Source organism: Lissotriton vulgaris, chromosome 11, assembly GCF_964263255.1.
Source record: "Lissotriton vulgaris chromosome 11, aLisVul1.2, whole genome shotgun sequence".
In the NCBI taxonomy this organism is placed as follows: domain Eukaryota; kingdom Metazoa; phylum Chordata; class Amphibia; order Caudata; family Salamandridae; genus Lissotriton; species Lissotriton vulgaris.
This window is the reverse complement of record NC_141699.1, coordinates 28,188,344-28,203,866: the sequence shown is the minus strand read 5'-3', so window position 1 is coordinate 28,203,866 and position 15,523 is coordinate 28,188,344. Positions and strand designations below refer to the sequence as shown.

The following is a 15,523-nucleotide window of genomic DNA, read 5'->3' as shown; positions in this document are numbered from 1 at the left end:
TGCCTCTTCCCCTGCCTCTGTGCTTGGCCACCTCCTCCCCGGTTCCCCCTGTGAGGTTGCCCTAAAAAAGAACGCAGTAGGGCTTCAAGATCTTCGTCAGATCTTATATCTGGAGTGAATCTAACTCTGCTCTGGTTAGATGTAGCAGTCTGTTGTTCTACTGAATCTTCTTCTTCACTACTTGTGTTGTCAAACGTCCAATTGGACGGAGTTCTTTTTACCTGTCTACCCCCACCTCTCTGTTGATTCTGGTATTGAGGTGGTTCTGTCACTGTCTTATAGTATTTATCATCTACATATGGGTAGGCCCATTCATGAGTGAACCGATCTAAATTCCTTGTTAGACCTTTGATTTTTTGGTTCACCATGTATGTCCTATATTCTGAAAGATCGCCCTGTATTCTAGCCAGTTGTTCTTTTGCATCAGTGATAGTGGTGTCCCTCTTTATACTTTCCTCAAGTTCAAGTATCTCGGTAAGCAGTTCTTCGCTCAATCTCTTAGCAGTTGTAATAATAAGCACTAACCATTCCCGTGTACACTTATTTACGATGTAACTCCAGTCTACACGGAACTGTTTGTCTTCTAAAACGATCTTAGGTTCAATCCTTACTAGTAGACTAGGCGGCGCTGCTCCCACTTGAAGGTAGTCTGTCATAAGCGCCCCATGTAGAGGAATCCGAACTTAACGTTTTTTAGTATTAGAGTTTCTCCCATTCTTCTCTAGCGGTTAAAGTGGTAGTTAATGGGGCCTCTGGTAAAAGTGAAGGGCCGGAGAGAATGAGCGCAATTTGCTCATCAGAAAAAGCCAAACAATTTCTATCCATAGCACTTTTCTGAAGTAGTGTAGATACAGTATCTATGAAGTTGGAGCCAACCCAAATGTTAATGTAGTCAACTGATGATTCATACAGCCACAAAATTCAGCAACTGATGTGGAGACCACCCCATAGGTAATGGAGATGCAACTATAATACCCCAACGTTAATCCCTCTGAATAGAGCAATAAAATATTTCTCTCAAGGAACTCACGGCTGATCCGCCGTTCTTAAATCATCAATACACCGGGAGTATCAAGGGGAATACCAGGACAGCCAGCCCCCCACTCAATAAATTAATATCAATAATTAGCTGTCCCTACAAGGATACACAAAACAAAGTTTGTAATTAGCAGTCTAAAACGTGTCAAGTCAATTTAAGACATCATTTTATATAAACCAATGAACTTAATTGGTCATCAAACCGCAGTGTATCCTAATTGTTAGAAGAAATAAACCACCACCACAGACCTTTCATCAAAAAGAAAAAGTGTGAGAAGGAAAGAAGGCACCTCACCGTAGCAACACAAAGGGGACAACACTGACTGGTACTCGCCAGTGACCCACTTCTCATCATCGGTTACCTTCTTTCCAATAGAAAAATGTGCATATAAAGAGCAACAAATCCACATTACTATGAAAACAAAAAAAGTAAACAACCTAAATGTGAATGTTCTTCCTATATGTGCAGAAATCGTGCATGTGTTCAGAGGATTCCGTGAGAACCAAAGACTTAGTTCTCTCCAATAAAAGTTGGTAAAGCTTGCTTGCCACCCATAATCTTTATTCTTTGGCTGTAAGATATAAAATAAAACAGACGGGATTAAAACTGATTATAATTGCAATCTCATTTAAAACTTATCCCAAGGTACTGTAGTTATCCACATCAGTATTTCAAGGCACTTTGACCATCATACCTTCTAGTTGCGTGACTGCTGCATACCGGCAACCTCAAGGGGAGTACCGCGTTGTTTGATCGCGTCCCCCTACTGACTGCCCACAGGTCTGTAACACCTGTGGTCAAATGTACCTACGGTCAAATTTCGAAGGCAGAGCAACTCCATCACTACCCGTATTTCAAAATCGTCATTTAAATGGACTCTCACATCCCTTTTACCATGAGGAAGTCACATCCATTCATTACATAAAAAATGTGGGTCTCGGACCCTATTGTCATTCCTATGAAGACTGCGCTTTCAGCTTTACAACGCATACGGTCTATTAGGGGGACCTGCTTAAAGACCTACACGTTTGCGCGTTATTCTACTCACTTCCCAACGTCACATCCACGTTCTTACCGTGACCTCGGGCTCGGTGCGCAATCAATCATCCGGCCCCGGCGATCAGGTCCGTGTTAAACAACGTCTGACGTATCACGCACCATTGCGCGAGCGCGTCGGACACGTGACCGCAATCCGACTCATTCGCTGTAGTCGCCATCTTTGATAGGGAAAGAGATTAGTCTTAATACCAATCCGGCAGGAAGGACTCCCAGCAGCAGGAGGTCAGACTTGTGTCTGTGGCAGCAGCATCCATTTTGTGATGCTGAGTCTCGGGTTAACTTTAACTGGTGTTCGAGTAACATACATGTCTTATCCCTCTAGAAGGGTGGAATGCTACCCCCGTCGCCAGAACTGGCGAAGGGGTAGTATTCCAAAGGATTATAATTCACTTAAGAGTATATGGTATAGCGTTCTCATGGAACAGCTATAAGGACATGGTTCCGAAAGCTGCAGACAGGCTCAGCTCATGCTAGAGCACTATCTCACATAATTCCAAGCACTCTGCCTTCAGGATTGATAAGGCCTGCCATAGGAGTGACTTATAGGAGTATGTGTCCATTTTGGGATTAGATATAGGTATACGATATCTACAGCAAAAGGTGATTACACCACCTTGCCTCAGCTATGTTACCAGCCAGTTGTCTGTTTAGATGGCCAGCCAGGGGTGGCATAATACATGCTGCAGCTCCTGGTAGGCCCTGGGTACACTTAGGCCCTGGGTACCTATGGTACACTGTACAAGGACTTACAAGAGTGACCCAATACCAATTGGTAAATGCACCTAAAGTACATGTGTTTCAATTTAGAGAGAGAACTGCTACGCTGTGGGTCTTTGCAGGTCCACAGCCAGGGAAAGTCGTAAACCAGTGAAGCAAAAAGCAAAAATCTGGGGTGACCATAGGATTGCAGACCCTACTCTCCTACACTTACCCTCAAAGGTGTAGAAGTGGTGTTAATTCCCACGTTCAAATAAATAGTTTTCAATCCTATAAAGCAATAAACAATAGGCTTGTATCAGAATCGAGATTGGGAACTGCTTGCTGTAAAGTATTAACAATGAGGACCAAAAGTAATTACCTTAAGCTCGAATATGGGTGTTGGAGCGTCAATGTCCTCCTACTCACGAGTATTTATCTGTAAAACAATTAATAGTGGCGTGTATCCGGACCTTCACATCCCTGCTGATGTTAATGAAAAGGATTATCCAAAAAGATGGAATGTTACCTGTTCCAGCAATCCAGAATTAAAGAAGTAGCAATCCTCTTCTTTAAAAATGGTAACCCATCGTGCTAGGTACTAGGAGGTCCTTTTCTACGAATCAGGTAGCTGAAATTATTATTATTATTATTATTAATCGGGTTTTATAGAGCGCAAACAACCCGGAGGCCTCGTAGCGCTGAGTACCGTCATACTAATAGAAAAGGGAAGAAGTTAAATGAACAGGTAGGTTTTCAGATCCTTCCGAAATTTTAAAAGGCTAGGTTCACTGCGAAGGAGAGTGGGCAGAGAGTTCCATTCCTTTGCGGCATTCCAGGAGAAGGAACGTCCGCCCCATCTGGTACGTCTGATTTTGTTGACAGTAGCCAGGAAAGCAGTACTAGATCTCGGGGATCTGTGAGGAAGGTAGGGTTTTGCCAGGGAGCAGATCATAGTGGGAGCATTCTTCCACATGGCTTTATGCATGATGCATAGAGATTTAAACAACACTCTGGCCTTAACAGGAAGCCAATGCAGTTTCCTCAAGGCCATGGTAGCTGATTATAGTTTGTTGAGGCCTAATAGGAGGCGGGCTGAGGCATTTTGTGTCACCTGTAACTTTTTTATTGTAAATGAGGGGGCTCCTAGGTATAGGGAGTTCCCATAATCCAAACGAGATAAAATAATGGCTTGAACCATTATTCTGCGAGCTTCAAAGGGGAGAAGAGGCAGCACCTTTCTCAGCATACGCATGAGCCCGAAGCATATGGCGGAGAGAGTAGTAGCTTGCTGCATGAAGCTGAGGTTGGAGTCCAACCAAATACCTAGGCTCTTTATATGGGACTTTGGTTGGGGCGTGGGGCCCATACACGGTGGCCAGTCTAACAAAGGACTGGAAATGGCTGAATTGCCTAACACCATGAGCTCAGTTTTCTCGTCATTCAATTTTAAATGCGAGGTAGCCATCCACTGAGCCACTGCTACCAGACAGTTACTTAGATTGGAAGAGGAAGAGTCTGCCTAATTCATAGATACGACTAATTGCGTATCATCGGAATAGGTTACTATATCAAGGCCGAATGAGTGCACTATATCAGCTAAAGGCTGCATATAAATATTAAAAAGAGTAGGGCTCAAAGAAGAGCCCTGGGGTACACCTTGATCCAAGGGCCAGACTTTTGAGTAGGTAGTGCCCTCAACAACCCTAAAGGAGCGATTCTCCAGAAAGGACTGGAGCCAGTGCATGGCCTTCCCAGAAATTCCCATCTGATAAAGGCGGTGAAGGAGAATGCTGGTGTTAACAGTGTCGAAGGCGGCACTAAGATCGAGTAGCATAATTGCTGTGGTGCCGCCTTGGTCCATTTGTTTCCTGGCCAGCTCAGTTACCGCCAAGAGGGCCGCCTCAGTTCCCAATTTGGGACGAAAACCAGCTTGGGAATCGTGGAGAAGATGATGATTCTCTAAAAATTGAGTAATAGACGTGTTGATGTGTTTTTCTAAGAGTTTACTGATCCACGGAAGGAGGGAAATAGGCCGATAGTTGGCCATATTTTCCGGGTCCAGAGTGGGTTTCTTCAGCAAAGCCTTAACTTGTGCACATTTCCACGCAGTGGGTACTGAGCCTGTAGTAATAGAAGTATTTAAAATGTTAAGAATAACAGGTTTAATGGTATTCTCAATTTTTACTAGCTGGCAGGGAGGGGCAGGGTCCGTAGGAGATCCTGATTTAATTTTCAGCATGATAGCCCCAAGTGAGTTCTCATCCAACAGTGGAAACTCATCTAATTTTGGAGCCATGACGTTTAGTGAAGTGGTTCCCATATCCTGGGATAGATTAGGTGGTTTAAAAGCAGAGGCAATTTTTTGTATTTTGCTATGAAAGTACTCAGCTTGACTCTCACAGCGAGCCTGAGCTTTACTCGGATCAGCAGGAACCGGGGGGATGTCAACCAGAAATGTTGCTATCCGAAAGATTTCTCTGGAAGAGTTGGAGGCAGTTAAAAATTTTTCCTCGAAGTATAAGGTTTTAGTACGTCTAATTTCTGTTTTATATTTTTTGATGGCTTCAAGATGAGTGGTTTTATCTATCTTACTACGAGAAATCCTCCAATTTCTTTCAAGTCTTCTGCACACCCTTTTTAGTTCTTTAAGTTGGGGAGTGTACCAGGGTGAATCCTTGGATTTAGTTTTTTCTTTGAGGGCTTTAATAGGTGCAATAGAGTCCAGGGCTGTACACAGCCACTTGATGTAGTTCTCATACTGCAGTGCCGGGTCTGTCACATTTAGGGGGGGGCCACGGAGAGCAGGTTAGCCCATTGGACTGGGGAGACTTTGGACCAGTCTCTCCCAAATAGGGTAGTGCGAGGGGGGGGCTGTAGTGACATAGCTGGAGTCCACTGTATGGGTATTAAATAGTGGTCTGTCCAGGTAAGAGGCAGTGGGGTCCCTACTTCCAGTCTATTATCATTACTGAGTACCCCATCAAGAAGATGACCCTTTTTGTGTGTAGGCTCAAAGCCTTTCTGTATGATCTGGAGAGCTGCCATACTATCCAAAAATGCACTAGCCGTAGAGTTGTTGGGGTCATCTAAGTGGATATTTATATCTCCTAATATTGAGAAATAGGATCTACTAACCACTAAGTCAGCTACTTGATTAGGGGGGCGGTAGATAAGAGCACCAGAAAATGAGTCTGTAGGTAAGAATTCAAGTGTAAAGAGCATACTCTCACAGTTAGAGATAGCGGCCGAAGAGGTCCTACAGAGGTAGTGATTTTTAAGAAGGATGCCTAAGCCACCTCCTCTACCTTCTAATCTATCTAATCTCTGCAGGGTGTATCCCATTTGCAAGATGGAGGTAATATCAGGGTCAGATGCGTCTTTTAACCACGTCTCTGTCAGAAATATTACATCTGGCTCATTCTCCTCTAGCAGGAGAGACATTTGCGCAGCATGTTTAGTCAATGATCGACAATTTAAAAGAAACATTTTGTAGGTTTTGACAGAGTGTGGCTTGTCTTGATAGCTGGACAGTGAGAATTTACAATGAGAGCAGATCCCAGAAGGAGAGTCGGGATGGATAGAATGCCGACAGGTATGATTAATTGGAGGCATTAAGTTTTTTAAAGTGGTAGAGTCATACCATATCGATCTGCTACATTCTGATCCGCCTTGCACAGGGGGTATGGCCCCGGGTCCCGTCCGGTCGCGTACGGGCGCAGACGGGCTTGCCTTTGGCGCGCCGCCGGCGCGCCCGCTGCGCCCGCCCGCTGCGCGGACGGGGGATTCTGATGTTTATATCCACTGTAGGGGGCGTGAGGAGGGTGGGATCGTCTATCATCTAGACCGCGATCCTACCCCTACCCAAGATGGCGCCCAAAGTGAGTTCAGCGCCCAGCGCCCGAAACTAGCGGCGCTTTGACAACTGAGGAGGGGGTAAGAGGCCGCCCTGGGCAACGTTGTTCTTGCACCAAGGTAGGGCCAACTGGATACATAAAATCTATCCGGTTAAAATATTTACAATTTTTTAAAAATCAGGTTATTACAAATCAATAACCGCCAGTTAGCATATAGCAGAATCCAAATAGAGCAAGAGTGCTGAAGGGCTTCCGCCTCAGGGGTGAAAGGAAGTATAACAAATACCTCGAGTAAGCGAGAACGGACTCCTTTTGTACCCTGGGAGGGCGGGATCGTCGATCATTTAGACCGCGATCCTACCCCTACCCAAGATGGCGCCCAAAGTGAGTTCAGGGCCCAGCGCCCGAAACTAGCGGCGCTTTGACAACTGAGGAGGGGGTAAGAGGCCACCCTGGGCAACGTTGTTCTTGCACCAAGGTAGGGCCAACTGGATACATAAAATATATCCGGTTAAAATATTTACAATTTTTTAAAAATCAGGTTATTACAAATCAATAACCGCCAGTTAGCATATAGCAGAATCCAAATAGAGCAAGAGTGCTGAAGGGCCCCCGGCTTCCGCCTCAGGGGTGAAAAGAAGTATAACAAATATATCCAAGGCATACAGGATATTCAAAACGCTGGCATGATACAAAAGAAAGCTAGTCAAAAAATGAATTCCCTCAAAGCAAACGCTCAACGTTTCGTCTACCTCACGTCATCCCATCATAATCAAGAGTCGCCATGCGACTGCAACGAACGGCTAAAAACCGATCTGAATTGATGGAAATCGAGGAAGGACTTAACACGTGTTCCGTAATGCCGAAAAATCGGACATGGTCGTGTTATGTCACAGCCACCCAATTGTTGTTACGCCTATGTACATTAATCGTTATGCCCACAATAGTGAGATTTAAGGCAATTTTGATACATTGGACACAATCCTAAGAGCTGCAGCCCTCTTAGATTGGGGCACAACACCTCGGACATGATGTCTTTTACATTAGTTTCTGGTTGTGCTATTTCATGCATAACTACAGACAGACTGCACAGTTGTCACGTGGAGCCCATAATGTCACTGCCACTTAATTCTTGGCACGCTCTTGTGGATGAACAGTTTTATACACAATTATAAGGCAATTTTAATGTATTAAAGATGGTCGTTGTAGCGTCGGCCATCTTGGGATGGAACAACATGGATCAATCCAATTGTCTATTAACTAAGTTCCTATTGTATTTATTACATGCAAAAGATGTCACATTATGCCGATAATGTCGATATTGGCCAAGATCAAATTATTATCTGTTCCGCTATATATTCATGCTGTTATTTGTATAAAACCTTTCCACTCAATTTCCGGTTGAAGCAAAGTTTAATACAATTGCGAGCATCCTCATGGTGGTAGCACACTTAAATTGGGGCGGCAAGGATAATCTCAAGAATTTATTATAAGTGACCCATTGTATCACCGCTCAACAAGGCCAAAAGTGGCCCAGGACAATTATTTATTGCAACCATTGTGGCGCTAAAAATCGCGCAAACCAGCTAAAGCAATCATTAAAAACCATGTTTGATTGTAAACCTCAAAGATACTGTATCACTAATTACATGAACAGAGGCAACAGGAGGTGGGATTCAATCATTCAAGTAGGTCATTGGATGTATATACCGCCCTCTATGACGGACAACAATATTTATATATACATCAAACCTTTCTTGACCAACATATAACAAAACATTAATAAACACAATTACATAAAAAGTCATGTCATATTGAATTACAGTAAGTCATAAGCTGAACTTATGGATCAATGACCAAGACCGTTTTTTTATATGGGCTCCTGGTGTATGCAAGTCGGATTCAGTGGAAAACTTATGACTATATCTCAACTAACGGGAACACTATACTCACAAGAGTGCCACCTGTCTGTTAATTTCTTCCAACTCGTTCAATCCTTTGCTCACCTTGTCTAGACAATGTGTCCATTTGCATTCCCTTCTACTCAAGGTACTGCTCAGGTCACCCCCTCTTGGATTAGCTTTCACCTTTTCAATTATCCACCACCTTAAACTGTTAGGCTCATGTTCAAAAGTGGTGAAGTGCTCCACTACTGGTGCTCCTACAGTTTTGCAGCGTATGCGGCTAGTATGTTGTAAAATGCGGCATTTGACTTTCTGGATTGTCTGGCCACATACATAAAACCACAGGGGCATAAGATGGCATAAATCACCCCTGTGGTATTGCAATTACTGTGTTCTTTCAACATATGTACCTGATTATTATAGGTAAATGTAGTGCATTCTATGGTGAGAGAACATGCTTTGCATGAACCACATTTAGTGTGGCCTTTCACTTGGGGGAGACCCTATAGTGTTTGGTTTACAGTCACCACCGTCGGCAAAAGGGATTCTATTAAATGGTCCCTAATATTTCTACCCTTCTGGAATGCGTGTAGGGGAGGCGGTAATCCCCCTACTTTCTCTTTCACAAGGTGCCAGTGCCGATTTATTGCTCTCTTAATCGCATTACTATTAGTATTAAAAGTGGTCACACACACACCAATCTTTCTTCACTGGTAGCTTTATAGTAGTTTATTTATCGGGGCTGTGGGTAACGGTGGGTGGGACCTATCCATGGATACGTCAACTACTGAGTTAAAGTCTCCCCCCCATCAATACCGGTGTCGTGAAATAATCTGCAAGGACAGAAGACAAAGTCCCCAAGGAGGACGCCTAGTCTACATTGGGAGCATAGATACTGCAAAGGGTCACCTCACGCCCATAAAGACGGCCACGAACCGCTACATAGCGGCCCTCAGGGTCCACCAGTTAGTCTAGCATTTGGAAAGGTACCCCAGCTCTAATCCAAATCAGGACCCCTCGCGCAAATACTGAATAAGTGGTATAGTATAACTGTCCGCGCCACCTGCGCTGCAGGGCAAGCCCCTCTGATCTAGTCAGGTGTGTCTCTTGTAAGAGCGCTATCTGCATGCCCCTGCGGACCAAATAAGAATGTATCCTATATCTACGCTGCATGCAGTGCAATCCCCGAACATTCCAGGTTATACATTTGACATCAGATGATGGACCAGTAACAGAGATAAAATAGCCGTACTTGACGAAATACTGCTGTTGAGTGTTGGGTATACGTATGAGGATGTTACCGCCCAGCACTCAACAGCAGTATTTCGTCAAGTACGCTCACTTGCAGGCATCCCCTTAAATAAACCAATCCCATCCCCAACTCCCCCACCCCATCCACCACATCACCCACCCTCCAAGAACAGGCACTAACATAGTGAATCCCATCCAAACTACCCCAGTGACATGTCCCATGCAAAATGAAGGCAAAGTAACTAGTACCATCCGGTGGGGGTTGGATAGAGCCTAATAGACGACCTGCTGGAAAATCTATAACTCGATCAGTGCTCACCCAACATCCCCCCTGATACAATACCTCCCGAGTCCCCCCAGGGTCCCCATACCCATCATCGCTACCCTGGTCCTAGGCATTCCGATTCACACTCCTGACACCCCTCCTTACTAGTATTTCAGTACCATCCCCACTCAAAAATGAAATTCTCAATGAAGTGCATTATCCAAATTCAGGCTCCCATCATTCTCACTGCTTCTCTACAACAACCTTCTAAAGAACAAACACTGCAGCTCCCTATTACAGGGCAAAGTTCCCAGTCCCACAGACAGCACAAAGTCTACTCATCCAGCAGTCCATTTGCCATCCCAGGAGTGACCGTTGGCAGTTGCTAATCGTCCGACACAGAAGTCTCCGCCTCCGACTGGCCCTTATCACTACCAAGATCTAACTCCTCCGGTGTGGTCCTCAGCTGTCCACTGGAGATCGCCGACACCGCTTCCAGGGCTCCTTTGCGCTCTATAGCCGTTAGCGAGATTGATGGTTTCCACAGGCCCCGCTTGTGACGCTGCAATCGCTGCGACCTACGAGGCTGAGAGTCAGCAGCTAGCTCCCACGCCTCCGCCACTCGGCCATCCTTTCCCGCTCTGTACGATTCCAACCAATCCCACGCATCCTCCGGCGTGTCATGAAAGTGGGTCTTTCCGTCTAGTGCAATGCGCAACCTGACTGGGAAAAACAGAGTATTGAATCCCTTTCGCACGTAATTCCTTCTTCACAGCTTGAAAGGACATGCAACGTTGCTGCATGTCAAGCGAATAGTATGAAAAGATCGTACCACTACTGTTGTCCACCTGGTAAGGACCGTCACTACGGGCCTTCGGGAGAAGCAAGTCGCAATCACGAAAGTGCAGCAAGCGCGCCACCACCGGCCATGGAGGGCGACCCTGCAACGGTGGCTTAGCTGGTACTCTGTGTGCCTGCTCCAAAGTATAGAAATTTGATAGCCCCTCAGGAGCCACAACAGTTTGCAGCCAAGTTTCTAAGTAGCTCACCATGTCCGACCCCTCAATTTTCTCCGGAAGGCCCACCACGCGGATGTTGTTGCATCTGTTCCTGCCTTCCGCGTGCTCAGCCCTCCGCTCAAGCACCGTGAGCCGATCCAGGACACCCGCCATTGATGCTGGCAGTGCGGTCTGTGCCGGGCCTATCTCTTGAAGTGTAGTTTCGGTCTGCTTCACCCGGTGCACAAGTTTTGAGTGGTCCGCTCGCAGCAAATACAGTCCCGTTGTAACTTGCGCAGTGTCCTGCTGGAGAGCAACTAGAGTGTCTGTTATGGCCGCCAATATTCTATCCAATTGGAGCTGTATCCCAGGCTCCTGTGAGATTTCCTGCTCACCCCTGTTCTCCTGAGGTGGAGACTCAGCCCCCGATGGGTGGGGGTCTTCCTCCTTTTTACTGCGAGGCTTGCCCATAGCTGCGACCGTTAATTCCCTTCAATTTTGCGCAGCAGTGCCCCCTTCACCCCCGATCAAGTTCGCAGTGTCACGCCTTTCACTCTTGTCAGAGACCCCAACGTGCTCCACTCACCGAAGCCGCACTGCTCAGGAGAATCCCCAGTCCTAATTAGCCATCCAGGTAGGGCTATTCGCGGTCATGCAGCATCCATAAGCAGGGCGGCCAGTCCACTCGGCTCGCCTTTGCCCCAATAAAATCTCCTCTCTTATTGCTCCAGGCCAGGGCTACCCCGATTCACCATGGTCCCGTGTCTGGGGGGGCCGGCCCAGGTACTCCTCTCGTCACCACGTTTTTGCGCTCCTCTAGCGACCCCAAGTCTATCCAGTAGTCCCACTACGGTTTCCTTGTGGTCTCACTGCAGGGTGTCGTATACCGAGCGCTGTCGCAAGGCCGTCCCAGGGTGTCGTATGCCCAGCATTGTCGCTAGGCCGCCCCACACATCCTCCTTCCACCTCTCATTTAAGAGGAGGGCTCCGCCAGTCTAATCGCCCCTGTCCGGGTAGTGCAGGCCCAATGCCCCACGCCGCTACTTTCAACCGCCCACACTCTGACCTAGAGTGCTTCCTCTTCGGTGATCCTGTTCCCAGACCTCTGTTCTCATCTGTTGGTGGGAGGGGGGGGGGGGGGGATGTAGGGCGGATTATGGAAGAGGCCCCGTTCTCCTCTGACTTCCCGTCCTCCGCCGGGCCGTCTGGCGCAGGTCTCCCCTCAGGGGACAGCCACCTCGCGCTTGCTCCCAGTGGGGGTGAGGGGCAGCCTCCGGTCAGTGTTCTGGCTGGGCACTCCTTGCACCAATTCTGGCGTCACTCGGGGTCCTCTGAGGTCCCGATAGGCCGGACCGCCGGCTCAACCCGTCTCGCGCCCTGTGTCCTCTGCTCTCGCAGCGCCCGATCATCTCTGCCCAGGACTCCACGCCTCCCAGCTGCTCCGCTGCTATTCCTGTTGTCGTCCTCGGGGGAGGGGGTCCGCGCTCTATACCTCAGAGCCTCTCCAGCCAAAGCACGCCAGGCACAACCTCAACCATCAGGTCCAGCTCCGACCGGAAAAGACAAGCGAGCGGCGCCATTTTGATTTGTCCGGTGGCCGGCCACCTCTCTTCGTTCAAGGGCCAACGCGACCAGCCCACGTCTAGATTCGGGCAATTCGCTATGCCCCTCAGTTCCTGGTCGCCCGTCACACCATCGGTTAAGCCTAGGGGCCCCGGAGGTGCAGAAAACAGGATAAACTCAGAGGATCGGGTGCGGAGCTCCGTGCTCACGCAGCCTGTCCCATCGGCTCCTAAGCCACGCCCCCACCTGCAACCCTCCCATATACATCAGTATCTAGGGGTTACAATAAACACGTCTACAGCTCTAGCGTATCCCAGTCCAGCAAGAATACAGAGCATTCAAGCATTAGTCACAGCCTTTCAACACCAACAATCTCTGCAAGGCTGAGAGTTCATGAGACTAATAGGCATGATGGCATCTTGCATCTTCATAGTACCATATGCAAAACTGCATATATGTCCGTTACAGGAATGTCTAGCACAACATTGGAACCAGGCTCAAGGTCAACTAACATGTCGTAAATAATTAATTTACTATCATAATTTCTATGCAGGTAAGTACTTAATCAATAATAACTCAATCGGAAAGAAAAAGGCAGAGTCCGTGGTGTTAGAGTTCTTAGGGGTTTTATTCCTTAAAAAAGGAATGGTCATGACCTGGATATCATGTTCCTGCAACCACACAGGGTTCAGGAAGGGATAGAGAGCGCACGCTACATTTTATTGACAGTACATAGCTTATATACTTAATTCATGTCATAGAAAACAGTTTAGTAGGCGTAACAGCTGAGAGAAGACAAGATAACAGTATCCACATGTTGCTAGTACGTAATCAGAAGGCGTGGACTAGGCGTGAACTGGAGGTGTGTGCTAGAAACGTCACAGATGGGTGTCACAAAGGGGTGGCACTAACAGAAATGTTGCAATGTTAGCAGAAATCGGAGACTTGGATGCGCGCGCAGCTGCATGACGTGCGATTGACGTGAAAACTGGAGGGGTGCAGGGGACTTGACATTTACACTGACGGAAAGAGACAGAAGTCTGGCATGTCAGATCAACTTGTACTTCTATCATATCTGATATCTGATGTTTGGGAACCATACTATCGAGAGGGAAAGGTCTCTGGGGCAGAAGCTATTCTATACTGACTGTGAGTGCGTGTGTAAGCGCCTGAGTGTCTGCATGAGAAGCGTGGGGGCATGGGCCTTCCATGGGAGCATGGTAACAGAGGCTATGAATTACTTGCACGGAGACAGGTTAGCCCTTTGCTCTGCAGATGAGGGGGATGTTTACTGAAGCTAGTAGGCAGGAATGTATTTTCGAGGAGCGGAACAGATAACTCGAAGGTTATAGTCAGTCTTGGCAGGCAGCAGGCTGAGCTGAGCACGGTGGGCCGCGCTGGAAGTAAGTCAGAGTTCACGGGTACAGAGGCAGCCTGGGCTGAGGTTTTCAGAGTCAGAAGCCAGAAAAATGGCTCGATGGCAGAAATTCAGGGCCTACTTTGCCAGAGCTGAAAAACGTGTAAAGTACACTACAAAAAGACGTTGGCATAGCATACTTAGGAACGGACTATTCAACCCATAAAGGGTGGGTCTGAAAGAGGACATGTTAACGTTGGACGCAAATGTATTTGCGTCTTCGTAGCTGGCACAGGAGGGAAGTTACATGCACTTTAAGCTGGTACATGGAGTCGGTGGGGTACACGCTAGGGAACACAATCTTGACCATAAAATTTATATTTCCTCATTCCCTCCTTGTTCCCTACGGACCCTTCATGATATATCGATCCTCATGAATCGATCAGTTTGTTCTTGTAACATCATTTGTTCTTCTTTCTTTCACGTTTTGAGAGGAAACTGGAATGTTCAATGCACGATGTGGCACACAGTCCACAAATCGCTGGCCCACACTGTAGGCACAGGCAGCAACTGAATACTAGGACTAGGCCAATGCCTAGGAAGGATAGGATCTTCCATCCCCAAGCAGTTAACGTTGTCCAGAACCAACCGGACCAAGTCCAGGTGCCTGGATTCTGATGTATCAGATTTGCAATTTTATGAAGACGTGTAATAGCTTGATATACTGTGGGCGCGTTTTCTGGGATGAAAATACAGCAACTTGACCCGATGACCTTACAGGCTCCACCTCTATCTGCCAAGATGACGTCAATAACAAGACGATTCTGAAGAACAACAACCCGCATGGCGGACTGCTCTTCTGTTGAGTTACCTAAGGCGGAGGCAGTTTCATTCACTACTGCTTCAAGTGTTCTAGTTAATCTGCGTATTAGTTTACTATTTTGGACGGGACCCAAGAAGAAAAAGAATCCTTTATTAAAATCGGTGTATTGTTCCCATGCTGTTTCTGTATAGTCGACAAGCGAGAGATCTCTTCGGAGCCTATTCTTTACTAGATTTGTATTTCTGTGATAGTCAGGAGGAGCTAGAAAAACGGGTGGCAGAAGGAATGCAATGTAACAGGTACCATCCCAATCTGGAGGTAAGCGTATGTATGCGGTATGACCACAAACAAAATAGGAATGACGGGTAGCTCTAAAAGAAGACTTGCCTTGATCACTGAATTCGACCACAATAGTACATTTACTATGGCCTAAGTGTACTGAACCTTTCTTGCTGACACATAATTCACCAGTGACTGGTAGTACTGACATAGCGGGCAGAACTGGAGCAGGTTCGGATTCAACAGTAAGGATCATAAGGTTAATTGTGTAATTACCTAATCCATAAACTTCATTTTCTAGATCAGTTCCTATTCTAATGGGGAGTCCCTTCTTGTCAGGATAACAGGCATTAAGCAGAACTAAGTTCAAGTTTCCCCAAACCCAGCTCCCTTTGAAAACAGCAATATCAGGATCTACGGAATTTATTATTC

General features: G+C 46.7%; 1 protein-coding gene across 1 annotated transcript in view; it reads left to right on the top strand.

The window, feature by feature from the left end:
* Positions 1-15,523, top strand: part of PIWIL1 (piwi like RNA-mediated gene silencing 1) — a 1,696,151-nt gene that overhangs the window by 715,369 nt on the left and 965,259 nt on the right. The window lies entirely within an intron of this gene.